Source organism: Mchenga conophoros, linkage group LG20 (genome assembly GCF_057382185.1).
Source record: "Mchenga conophoros isolate Kocher_MC1m ecotype Shallow Benthic linkage group LG20, M_conophoros_male_GT1.1, whole genome shotgun sequence".
NCBI classification, from domain to species: domain Eukaryota; kingdom Metazoa; phylum Chordata; class Actinopteri; order Cichliformes; family Cichlidae; genus Mchenga; species Mchenga conophoros.
The window spans coordinates 12560754-12573905 of record NC_140545.1 but is presented as its reverse complement, the minus strand read 5'-3'; the positions used below and the strand labels follow the sequence as shown (position 1 = coordinate 12573905).

The 13152-nt window shown below is 38.4% G+C and overlaps 1 protein-coding gene across 2 annotated transcripts in view; it reads right to left on the bottom strand.

The window, feature by feature from the left end:
• LOC146550483 (vitamin D3 receptor A) overlaps positions 1-13152 on the bottom strand; it is a 75113-nt gene that overhangs the window by 34786 nt on the left and 27175 nt on the right. Inside the window, exon 2 of one of the 2 annotated variants that reach the window (XM_085260088.1) lies at positions 4054-4148. The exons of the other annotated variant lie outside the window; for it this stretch is intronic. The gene's annotated coding sequence lies outside the window, so the exon portion shown is untranslated. The remainder of the gene's footprint in view (positions 1-4053; positions 4149-13152) is intronic. 2 annotated transcript variants of the gene reach the window in all.

The window sequence follows — 13152 nt, the reverse complement described above, 5'->3', positions numbered from 1 at the left end:
GTTACAGGCTTAAAATAAAGGATCGTGCTTTATCTGTTTTATCCCCAATTCGGTGGAACAAACATTACTTATTTAACACCAGCATGATCAGTTCCTCATTTCAAAAAGCTTTCAAAGACCCACCAATACAGAGTGGCCTTTGTATAACTTGCATTACTTGTTCTTTTCACTCATTTTATATGTATCAAAAGTTGATTATTATTTTTATTATTTTAGTAGCACTAGTAGTAGGAGCAATAGTAGTTTACCTATTTGCATAACAAGTCAAAGATCCCCAGTTCAAACCCAGGAGGAGACACAGAAAATCAGGAAGGGCACCTGCTGTAAAATCATGCCAAATGAAACACTATAGTGGTTCCAAGCAAGTCAGGGAACAGCAGAAATTAGCTGCTTTTTTATTATTAGTTAGATTGTTAAAGAATGCTCCAGTGATAAGGCAGCCAATGAAGAGCTTTGACTGGAGGACTTTGTCTGTGTTGGTCTAATTAATATAGTTTCTGTATACAAAGTTACACTATACAGTGCATTTTTTAAAGCTGAATGTTGAAAATGTATTCAGTTAAATTTATACATATAAGGGTGTACAAAAAAGACAGGTTTCCATACCATTATTATTCTATCAATTTACTGAACTTAACTAACCCCCTGAAAAATACCACATAGCGCAATCTGCCTAGAGAACAAAAAAACGAAACCTCAATCAATGGACCTTTTGAACTGCCAGTATAATAAATAAAATAATTATTAAAGTCCTATTTGCCTATGTATCTCTGTTTTTGTTTTTTTGTTTTTGAATTTTGGATAAGTTTTGCCTGGACTCATTAAGGCTAATTGTTTGTTTCATGGGTGCCGATTTCCCCGCAATATAAAGGAAGAATAATAGCCAAACATGCCTCATAAACTTGTTCTGTGTGAGTCAGACATTACTCATGTAGCATGGGTTCATGGCTGTTTTATGAAGAACAAAACAACAATAAATTCAGAAATAAATACTTTCTATTTAGCATCTCATATCTGTGGGGAGAAAGACAGATAAAAGTGTAACTTAAATCAGTGTGACTTAAATCAGAAAGACAAAAACATTTTGATAGAAAGCAAACAATATGACACTTAACGTAACCTAAGGGCACTGTCAATAAGAGAGGCTTGTTCTTTTCCCTTCAAACAGATAAACACAAGAGCTTACCGTCAAAAAAAAAAAACACCCCAGGGACAAAAATATTAATTCAACTCTTCATATGCTTTCCTTCCTCTACAAGAACCTTGCAGCTACTTCAATAACATTTATTGATACTCCCTTATAGAGCAGGGCGATATGGCCAAAAATATTTATCACGATATATATTTGAAAATTTGCGATAACGATATAACCGACGATATAATTGATGCGAGACAAAATACAACTCCACAACATTACTAGCGCAAAAAGACAACCTTCCATTTATTTTCACTTAAACAAGAAGCTGGTTTTTATGTACATTAAAGCTTTATAAAAATTTAACAGTGCAAATGCAAATTCCTTGCTGAAAGTTTAACCAAAAGGCATTTCCAGTAGAAATGGGCTGACATATCCTGAGCATAACCATGTATAATATCCACTGAAGTTAAAAAGAGGTGCTTTGCAACATTAAACTGCAGTGTGCAATACGTATTTTTCGGACCATAAGATGCACGGGATTATAAGGCACATTAAGCGAAACAAAGCAGTCAGATAAATCAAACTTTATTAAACTCATTCTTCTTGCTTCCTCCACTTCTGTACCATTGATTCATTAATGTTGAATTCTCTGGCAGCTGCTCTATTCCCATGTTGTTGCAGTATATTAATGACTAACCTCATATTGTGGATGGATTATCTCAGTTGTTCTCCTGACTGAAGTTTGGTCCGTTTACAGCATCCTGCCATGCGATTGCATTTGTCTCTAACTATCAGGAACCTTAACGTTAACTTTTATAAGTGGAAAAGTGTTAGTGTTCGTCCTCCAGCTTCACTGTTTATGTTATGCTAACATAGCTGTGTCGCTAGCGATCACGTAGCACATCATCATCATCATTTATTTATTTATATAGCACTTTAAAAACACACCTGGTAGACCAAAGTGCTGTACAATACTAATATGCACATAGTAATAAAACCAGACATAGCAATAAAGTTAAAAAACATCATTATATACCAGCTAGCCCAACTTCAGTAACCCTACAAATGTCACTGCTGTTTAGTTTCCTGTCTTCATTTATGTTGGAAGTGATAGCAGAGCTGTACGTTTGAATTTTTTCAGAAATCTCTCAGTCAGAACATGCTATATCATGCTTAGGTAACTAGCGAAACTAGCGTGCTAACTTCCGCTAGCTTCCTGCTAACTTCTAACTCCGTTAAATGTAATAACTTTTGTTTTCATGGATGCCTGGAAGTTAAACTTCATAGTTACACCTGGTAAAGCAGCAATGCTGATCGTTTTATTAAAGATGAAAGAATTTAGACAGTTTTTAACTCTCAGTGATGCTGCAGTGTTCGTTTGACTGGAAGAATACGGAGTTTTGGACCCAGATTACTCCCAGATTTAAGAGCATCTTAGTCCGACAAATACGACAATAACGACGGCCGCTTGTATGTTCTGCAAAAAAATGTGCTTTGTCGTGTATCTGACGGACAAACACCAAACCAGTTCCACATCACTGAAGTTGCACCATTTTTACAACCCAATTGTGGTTCATCTGTTTCACTCAACAATCGGCCATGTGCGTATGAAAACAAAGGCACTGCGCATGCACGTTTTACTCATATTCTATCGCGATATTTCATTTTCCTATCGTTGCCTAACATTATACCGGTATTACCGTGAACGGTATAATATGGCCCAGCCCTACTCCCATACTCCCACGGCAAGCCTCTTTCTTTGCATCCTGACTATTTCCTCCCAGTACTCCTATCACATCAGTAACTTCCCTTTATTTCTCTTCCTCTCTTATTAACAAGAGGTTAACATACTGGAATCAGAACAGAGTAATGTAGCCTGTGGCCACGTCAACGATGTCACAAAGTTAAGGACGAGCAAGGTAAAGCCTGAAGGTTAATGCTTAACCTGATAATAAGGCTCAGCAGGGAGAGTGGGAAACCTCATAAATATAGCCAAAGCCATGACCGCAAGGGAATTAGGCAGGAGAAAATAGCAACGTAATGACGACAGAAATATACAAGTAAAAGCAAGAGATGGGATGATAAAATGGGAATGCAATGAAAAGGAAATAGGCATGAATACTTAACTGTCAGGGAGATTCCTACTAACAGATAAAAGGAAGCCGGAAAAAGGAAACAAATGATGAAAAAAAAGTGAATGAGACAAATAACAGGTGCAAATGTGGGGAAAGAGTGAAAGGAGGGGAAAAAAAGCTAATGAAAACCAAAATAAACATGAGGATTCCCTGAACTCAGCAGGAACCTGACAAGAAACAACCGCTGCACAAACATTCCCAACACTTTGACTTGAGCAATAATTTCAGTGACATCATTAGATCAAAGGAGTGTGTAAATGCTCCTAAAAGTTCAATGAAGCTGCTGGAAACTGTTTTATAATCCACAATTTGGTAATTTTCTCAAGAAAGTGAAATTAGAAAAATGTGTTAGCCATCACAACAAAGGCTTCATTCAAATGCATGGATGCAGGTGGAGACCTTTGATGTAGCTTTTACTACAGCAATTGTTGAACTCTTGAGATAAATAAGCTAGCAACTGCTTGTGTTTTGGCGGCACCACAACCTTTTTATATAATTCCTGTTTATAGTACGATGGAGAGTAAATGAGCAGGAACATCTTTAATCTATATATTGACGATAAACATACCACCTTTGTCATGTTGGAGTGTGATGTAGTGAGTATGTAAATGCAAAGACTGAGAAGCAGAATACAAACAAAAAGTGAGCCATTTATTCAGGCTTGAAAGCCCATTGGTAACAAACAAAAGTGAAAAAACATGAGGGTAAGTAGCTCAACTGACGCGAGAAAAAAAAGAAGAAGCAGGGAGCACGAAAGCTTAAAAAAAAAAATCACAAAACCAGTTCAGGGGGCTGGCCTTGAAGGACACCCTCTGGTGGCTTGGCTGGAGGCTGGTGTTGAAAGAGCTGATGGAACGCGAGAGCCTCACTTCCACCTGCAAAAGAGAGAAAAGTGGGAACAAAGGCTGGAGGCTTCTCATCCACTTAATGTGACTGCCAAAGAAGTAGCAGAATCGGAGCTGAAATGGTGGTAAGCACAGAGTCCGTGAGCCCCAGAGCCAAGTCCAGCAAGGCAGATGCCAGATAAAGTGAGCTGACAGAGGTCACTGGCTACTGATTCCAATTCCACCTGAAGCACCCGAAGCTGGTTAGTTGGAGGAGCAATGTGGAGTTGGCTTGCTGCAATAGAGGGAAGGGAGCTGGCTGGCATGAAGCTAAACTAACCAACCCTCATCAACAGTGATTCAGGTGGTGGGGTATCGTGAGTATAATTAACATAATCTGGATTAGTGGAAACTGCCCAGTTAATCTGGATCCTAACTGACTTCTTCTCTGTGAACAAATCAGATGACCATCCACAAAGCCCAATAATCCAGAATAAAAGCCCCAGAAAGTTACTGAGCATTTGAGTTCATCATCTACTCACAGTGTGATGTAGTGGGGACTAGGGATGTGTACCAGTACCGGTTCTGACATAAACAATAGTAACCAGACCGAAAAGCAGCGCACATTTCGGTGCTTTTTTTTCCTGAGATGTCATACACTTTGGATTCTAGCCATTTTACCTTTCCAAGGATAGTAGGCGGGCCCAGGTACATACGTTCTTTTAGAACAGAGCTACAGATTAAAAATGCCCAAGGCGAAGCGGTCAAAAGTTTGGCTGTACTTCACAGCAAAAGATGCAAACTCAGCAGCCTGCAACAAGTGCTTTAAGGTGATACTGTGCAAAGGAGGTAACACCTCAAATCTGATGAAACACCTGGCGATGCGTAGCGTTTTTATAAACGCCGAGAAATGCACTGTATTTGATAGCTTGCTACAAGATCTCACACCGAGCACATCTACTGCGGGTGTGGTGCCTGTTATCGGACCTGGAGTTTGTAACATCCCCCAAGAACCCGAAGAGGAGAGTCCTGGCCCGTAGCCCTGCCAGTGTAGCAGAAATGATGAGGATGATGATGGCAGCAGCAGCCGTTCTTCTCTGCGTGAGTAGCTTAATGTTGTTCGTGTGTAATTTACGTTGAGTACTCTAACCACGTTATTAAATTAATGCATGTAAGGTGAACTAGCAAACACGTAGTAGTTACATGAGGCTGTCTTCTTGTTTGATACTCCTTTCATCCGGGCCAAAAAGGCTAAAATGACGAAAGAAAAAGTGGAAAACAGCTAAACATGAGAGGTTTTTGACAAAGTCTGTGTTTTTTCCATTGTTTAAGCACTGCTTCCAGCCAAGAGTGATACCATATATGCCCTATAGCTGCAGAAAAGGCTAACATTGTTATCTTTTTACAAAAAAACAGCTAAACATGAGGTTTTTGGACCAATTTTGTGTTCTCCATTCTTTAAGCACCGGTTCGAGCACCGGCACCGTTTCAAAAGTACCAGTTTGGCACCGGTATCGGATAAAACTTAAACGATACCCATCCCTAGTGGGGACTCAATTGCAAAGATGGAGAGAGGTGGAGTACAAACGAAAAGTGAGCCATTTATTTAGGCCAGAAAGTCTATTGATAACAAAGAAAACTGAAAATACCAAGAGGACAACTACAGCATTAGGACTCTCAAGGAATGAGTTGGAAACAAACAACAAACTGAGGGTTTAAATCAGGGAGAAGTGGAAACAAAATAGTAACACAGCTGAAAGTAATCAGAGATTAAACAAGGGAAGTAAAAGTAAATGAGGCACAAGAGGCAAACGAATACCAAAAAAAAATATGATCACTAAGTGCACCTAACACAGACAGACACTTAACAAAAACATGAGGGGGGCAGGATAAACTGAAGCTCAAGGAATAAAAGATAAACTATAACCATGAACCGAACACAGACAGCTCAAATGAAGCTTATGCTTCATTTCTGATCTGTAATCACTCATCTGCCTGCTTTCCTGGGTGTTCATATGCTTTTCTTTTCTTTACATGACTACAGCTTACCCACACTGTCAATCTCAATACTGTAATCATTACTCCAATCATTTTCTCGCCCGCTTTATTTGAATAGATTAGAAGAATAGAGTAGAAGAATAGAATAGAATAGCCCTTTATTGTAATTTTACGGGTACAACAAAATTGTGGGTGCTCCACACCAACTGTGCTGGAATAAAATATAAATAGTAGACAGCAGGAATAAATAACAAACAGGAGAATATATACAAAAATATGAGAAAGGAACACAATAGAGATCAGCCTCCACTTCACATGTTTAAATCTGTGCTCTCTGTCATTCTCCCTTTCAGACTCTTTTGTGCAACTCACCTCCTCCTCCTCATCTCCACCTCAGACATCTCAGCCAGAGCTCTATTTAAGCCTCAGTCTTCATCTTCGCCACCACTAGCGTCTAGACTCCGGGGGGTCCTGTCCTAAATCCTATCACTGCTGGGATTTTGTTCTGCCATGATGGGTCATTGGAATCTAACTGCCAAATAAATGAATTTCTCTATCTCGATAAATTATATTCAATTCTTCCTAGTGAGCTCTTCTTATTGAACAAAAACCAGAGAGTATAACATAAAGAAGCCAACAAGTAAGGATCTATAAATACCAAACCTCGGGAACGAAACCCTGGATCCATGACAACGTCTGATTCATAATGTGGTCCAAGTTAATATATTAAATGATGTTAAAAATCCAGATAAATCCCCATAACTATGGTTACATGAGATTCATTTTAATAGGGTAAATAAAATCAGCATTATACGAGAGAACATCAGGGATTTCTTATTAGTAGACAACTTGAATTAAAGCAGTAATAATAGATTGTTTGGGCCTTTGGGCCACAGGACAACCTGTAAACATAACATTCACATATTATCACCTCATAAAGTTGATAAAGCACATGCATTATTAGTTGCCTACAGCTTTCCTACACATCCAGAAGGAAAGGTATTACATTATCATAATTCTTTCAGGCCACCTGGTAATTATAAAGTGTAGTAATCAGTTGTTTTTAAGTCCTGAACCACGAAAAACTCAATACTATGTTCGGAAGCTAATTACTAACTTTGTTTGCATGCTATTTGCGTCTTGCCAGTTTGTGACAGTTGAGTTTTTGCTGAAAACAGTTATGTATCTGGAAACAGACTGAGTGCGGTGCACTGAGAATAAATCAAAATTTTAAAAAACGTCATCTATGCTTTACGAAATAAAAACAGTATTCTGATCCATCATTTCTTTAAAAAAAATAGTTATTGCAGCTTTATCTGTAGCATGTAAATATGACAGATGACATTCAACCACAGGCAAGTATCCTAAAATCACCTGGAGTCGTGTAAGCCGAATAACAAGGTACTTGAGTTGGTGACTACTCTACTCGGGTAAAATTCCCCTCATAAACTAAGGGTGCAAGTCACATGATAATGGAAAGCCATGGAGCAGCAGACATTAGATGTGAAGAATTTCCTAAGCCCCAAACAGCCTGAGGAGACCACGGTTAGTCTTTTTAAATGAAGACAAACTGAAGTTCAGATGTGCATTTTTGGATCAACATGTTTGCAAGGTAAAAAATTCTACCAAATTGCTCTGACACATCTGTGTTAACTTAAGTAAATAAAATAGGAGTTGACTCATCAAGACTCCCTCATTGATTCTCTATTCATTAACTGCACTATATAGTTTTTGTGGCCTTACAACCATTCCAGTTCACAGAGAGTTAAGCAGCATAATAGAAGTGTTTCCCACATATTGTTACTATTTGGACAGATTACTTAAGAAAGACTGCGGCTTAAATTCATGTCAGATGTAGTGATGCACAATATAATGGCAAGCCCTGCATGCATCACCAACTTATGATTCCTGGTATATAACTGTACAGAAATAAAGAGAAAATGTCAGTTGTGTTGAAAAGAATGCATTGAAAGAAAGCAATATCACCGCCATTATGAAAGGTCAAATCTCGTTTGTATGCCAAAGTTGGGAACTCCAAAAAACAGTCCCAAAGAAAGTTTGAAAAAATAAACAAAATAGTTTTTGAAATTTAAAAAAAATAACAAATACAATAACGTAAGGTTCCTTTGGCCACTGCCAAACTCTCAGCGTCAAAATTAAAACACAACATGCCAAAACTAACATATCAGCTTATTGACGTGCAGGTTGCTCAATGTTGACAAAGACTAAATGAACTTTGTCTCACTGAACTGACAGAACCGTTTTTAGGATTCAAAACAAACTCATAAGGACGGCGTCCTCTGCAGCCATATTAAAGGGTTGCTGAGAAATTTGTGGCTGGTGTTTGTTTACCGCACTGTTTCTGCAAAGATGAAGGCATAACGCATGTACTAAACACGGAGCAAGACTTTGTAAGGGTTACTTACTGTTAATTTCCCTTCGAAACAAAAGTGTATTTAATTACACTGTTTCTTGTAAAGAACTGCTACATTTAACAAAAACATGTTGTTCTTTTTTTTATTTAAAAAAAAAAGCAAACCGTTTAGGAGGGTGGATGATAGACTATGACATCAATGGCCATTGACAGTCCCTACTCACCTCCCATTATAATTTATTAACTGGAAATTTCCCGAACAGGAAGCTTCTGCATACATTCAGTAAGTCCCTATACACACAGGTCTAGAAAAAAAGTTGACAACTGCCTGGCAACCACTGCTTGCAAAAGAAAAATTTAAATTCCCCAGCCAGTGAGTTGTTGCTGGAAGTAGTCAAGTCAATTGTGGAGTCCCAATTTCCATTGCACTTGTTCGACATCATGGTAGTTAGTCAGCAAATTAAAATACAAAGAAGTCAGCATCTTCCATGCAAACTATCCGGTTGTTCAGTGATGACGCGACGAATCCTACTTCCGGGTCTAAAGTAGTCTGCGTTTAATATGGCATTTGTGTTGTTAACATGTTTAATTTTATGTATTTTCTTCTATTTGATCTCAAAAAGCTCCTAAAACAGTCAGCGATCACTGTTGACCCCCTTCGGCTTTTATTACCGCTAATCATTTATTTAAGCTCAGTTTTTAAAACCTTAGGATGTAACTACAGCCCAGCCCATGCAGCAGTATATGAATGACTAACCTCGTATTGTGGATGGATTATCTCAGTTGTTCTCCTGGCTGAAGTTTGGTCTGTTTACAGCATCCTGCCATGCGATTACATTTGTTCCTGACCACCGAGAACACTCACGGTAACTTTTATCAAGTGGAAAAAAAGTTAGCTTGTTTATATTATGCTAACATAGCTGTGTCGCTAGCGGTCACGTAGCACATCATTATGTACCAGCTAGCCAAACTTCAGTAACCCTACAAACGTCACTGCTGTTTAGTTTTCTGTCTTCATTTATGTTGGAAGTGATAACAGAGCTGTACGTTTTAATTTGTTTCCAAAACCCCGCAGTCAAGACATGCTATATTGTATTTAGATAGAAGCTAGCGAGCTAACTCCCTGCTAACTTCTAACTCCGTTAAATGTCATAAATTCAGTTTTCATGGATGCTTGGATGTTAAACTCAATTGTTACACCTGGTAGAGCAGAACGCTGATCATTTTTATTAAAGATGAAAGAATTTAGACAGTTTTTCAACTCTCAGTAATGCCATAGTGATCGTTTGATATATGGACCTGCAGCGGAGTTTAGACCCAGACACGGCTAGTGACGTCAGACTGAACAACCGGATAGGCAACCGTGCCAATCTGCCTCCAATCAGCCCCCTCTTTGTGACTAACGTTAACCAGCTGTTGCTGGTTGAAATCAGTTGTTGATTGATTGATTGATTGATTGATTTATTAAAATAGTTGCTTGAGGCAGCAACCTCCAGCAATTACTTGCCAACTGGTTTGGGAGTATATATTTTTAATAATGGTGACCAGGATGGTTGGGAGTTTGAACTGCTCTCTAGGCGTCTGAGATGCAAAGCAAATGAATATGTATTCCCTCAAGTTCTGCCTCTTTTCCTGTTGTTCATTTGGGGTAGCCCTGCTGCTCCATCCTCCTGTCCATGTTCCCATGCTGTTAAAAATCACTATATTTATAATATCAACATTGCGGATCTCGTCCAGTGAGCTTGATGCCCACGTCGTCTCCATCAGCTCTCCACCAGTCATGAGACGATGGGGAGGAGTTCCTGTCCCTAATGTCTACTTTTATATGTAACTGGTCTATGGCATCCCTTTTCATCAGTCTAACTTCCAAAATTAGTTTTCAAAAGGCTATATTTGTCATACACTAACAAACAGAAATGCAGGCAGAATAAGGTTATTGTTTACAGAAATTAGATTATATTTTTATCATTACTTGACAACGGGAAAGGTTCTTTAAATTAAAAAAAATAAGTTTTGAGTTGGATTTCACAGGGAAATATTATTCTATTTAGTCTTGAAAGCTTAGCAAGCTGATTGTGTTGGGTGCGGGTACACTGTATGTGTAGGAACTGCTACCAGCCAAAAGTACACGATAAGCCAGCCCGGTATGCAACTCTAGCTTGCAGCTCCTTTTGTTCTCTTTAAAGGCAGAAAGGTGAATTCCTTTGTGTATTATCTTGTTGCGTTAACAAAAACAGGCAGTGGAATGAAAAGAAAGAGGCCCACAGAAACAGTCATAATCCCAACATTCATTATGATAAACACAGGTATTATCTGGACAACTAACAGTCAAAAATGTAGTGTCTCAGCTATGTGTTAATTATGTGCTGTAAATGAAAAACACATTCACTTATACACACTCAAACTAGACCAAAAACACGCCTCCTACATGCCTTCTTGTCATCCTCAGACTTGACACCCCAGGCACGTGAGGTGGTCCTGTGTACAGCTGCCAGGTCCTTTGTTAAGTAGGTAATAGTTATAATGGCAGCATTAAGCCAAGTATCAGTTTATCTTCCACCACAGCATTGTTTGAGTACTCCTCCCAACTTGTCTAGACTGCCAAGTATGCAGATGTAAATCAATACCCCCATCACTACCACAAACACCACCAAACGAACCCAAAAGTTCACATTTAAACTTCTCATGAATGAGAAGTGCAGTTAACAGGGTGCTCTCAGCGAGCATTACAACACAAGAACAAGTGCTCAGGACAAATAAATAAATAAACAAACAGATAACACAGGAAGGACAGACAGATGTAAGAGCACAACCCCATAAAAAACTGGTGACTGTAACAGAAGACAGGGTTCAGGGTCAGGAAAGGGGTTAGGAAAATAAAAACTGAAGTGAAGGATCTTGAGTCTGTCCTTGAAAACAGACTCTTTCACATTCCCTGATGTGGTTGGCAAGCTGTTAAAAGAAGAGTCCCTCCGAAGGAGCCTTGTGTGGCACTCAGCTAAGCAGATGTGCCTCTCACTAAAGGAGAAGAGCCTGACTTTTCCAAGATCATAGTAGTGAAAAGGCAGTTTCTCCTTTTCTAAACCTCATTTCAGAATGCCTCTGTGAATTTTTTATTTTTATTTTTTTGGTATCAACGATCTATGGTTGACATAGCAAAATGTTATATGGTTTCTAATAAACAAAGCAACTTTTTGTTTTGTGAAGCAAGAGGCAAGTGTCACTTTCACATGTGACACAACAACCTTGAAGTGTAAACACATAGGCTTAAATTTTTAATGCGCCTAATTCAAGCAAGGTATTACAGATAAGCGCATGGATACCTGATCATTTACTCGCTCTCTCTGTCTCACACACACACCTGTGGGGACTAAGGATCAAGCAGCCTCTGGGAGTCCATTAGTCCAAAGTAGGTTGACGGAAAAAGAAACAGAAGGTGCATGTTTCACTTTCTGAACAACAACAAAATTTTACGTGGCTATTTTACATATATACATTTACATATATTTTACAAAAGCCATTTGCTTACTTGTGGATTTTTCATTCATTATTTACTAAACAATGAAATTCAGTTTCAGTCAGTTAAAGCACATTTTTCCGTGTGCCTATATCTTCTCTATTTTGAGATAGAGTCACTTTGTATATACTATATGGCCATATCTTGTCCTAACACATCTTCCTCTATTGGAAGGATCTATTTCTGTAAATAAATATATTTTTCAAGATTTTATTAAATTAAATTGACTGTGTTTGATGTGCCAACAGGCAGTTAAAAGGTGCAAAAAATGAAGCCCTGCTATATAGAAATATGGCTGTAAAACAAATAAAGCACAAAGAAGAAAATTAGGGTAGCATCATTGTGATGAATGACCAAAACGAACAAAAAATAAAAACCATGTTTCTTATAGGAAAAAAACAATGTATAGAGTTTACAGCTATAAGGAGCTAATGACCACTCTGCGCTTTTCATTGAACTCTTTATAAATCTGCCTATCAAAGGTTAACAGGTAAGATTAGAATTATTCAACAAAATATAGCCTGCTTGCGACAGGTGCAATAACAGTGGTTTACTTCTGTCAAAAATCTGGCAGGTTTTCTAAAGAGTAAATGCCACTCTCTACAATGGCTTATGGTGTGGAAGCTTCAATCATGGAGAGAAAGAAGCGCTTACAGTGGAGTGATCAAACCAGAGATTAGTCACTATAATAAAAGGAGAGGCTCTCGCAGGCGGCTTAACGGGGAGCAAATGGTTTCTTAAAAGAGTTCCTTCAAATCCAAATGCAGACACAAGTATCTACTCAAACCCTGTTATCCAATTCAATTCCAGTTCATGTGTCATTTGAATTAGCTCAATAAAAGCTGTTGGTGATCTAATAATACTCCATACCTTTCTACTTAGTTCGAAAGATTTTAATGCCATCTTCCATATCAGTCTATCCAGCGTCTGTCCAAGAAGGGCCAAATAAATATTCATTGCTTTATTTTTCTTCCTGTCAGTAGTTTGCTTTACACAAGTTGTGATCAAGAACTGTCTCTCTAACAACCATGCCTGATTTTAATGTAGCTTTTATCCCCTTTAAAGTCATCTTGTGCACTTGGCTCACAACTCCTGCAAAATTATTTTTATTAATGTCTGACTCTCTGCAACAGTGTGTCTTTTGTCCCGTCTCCCTTCCCTAATAC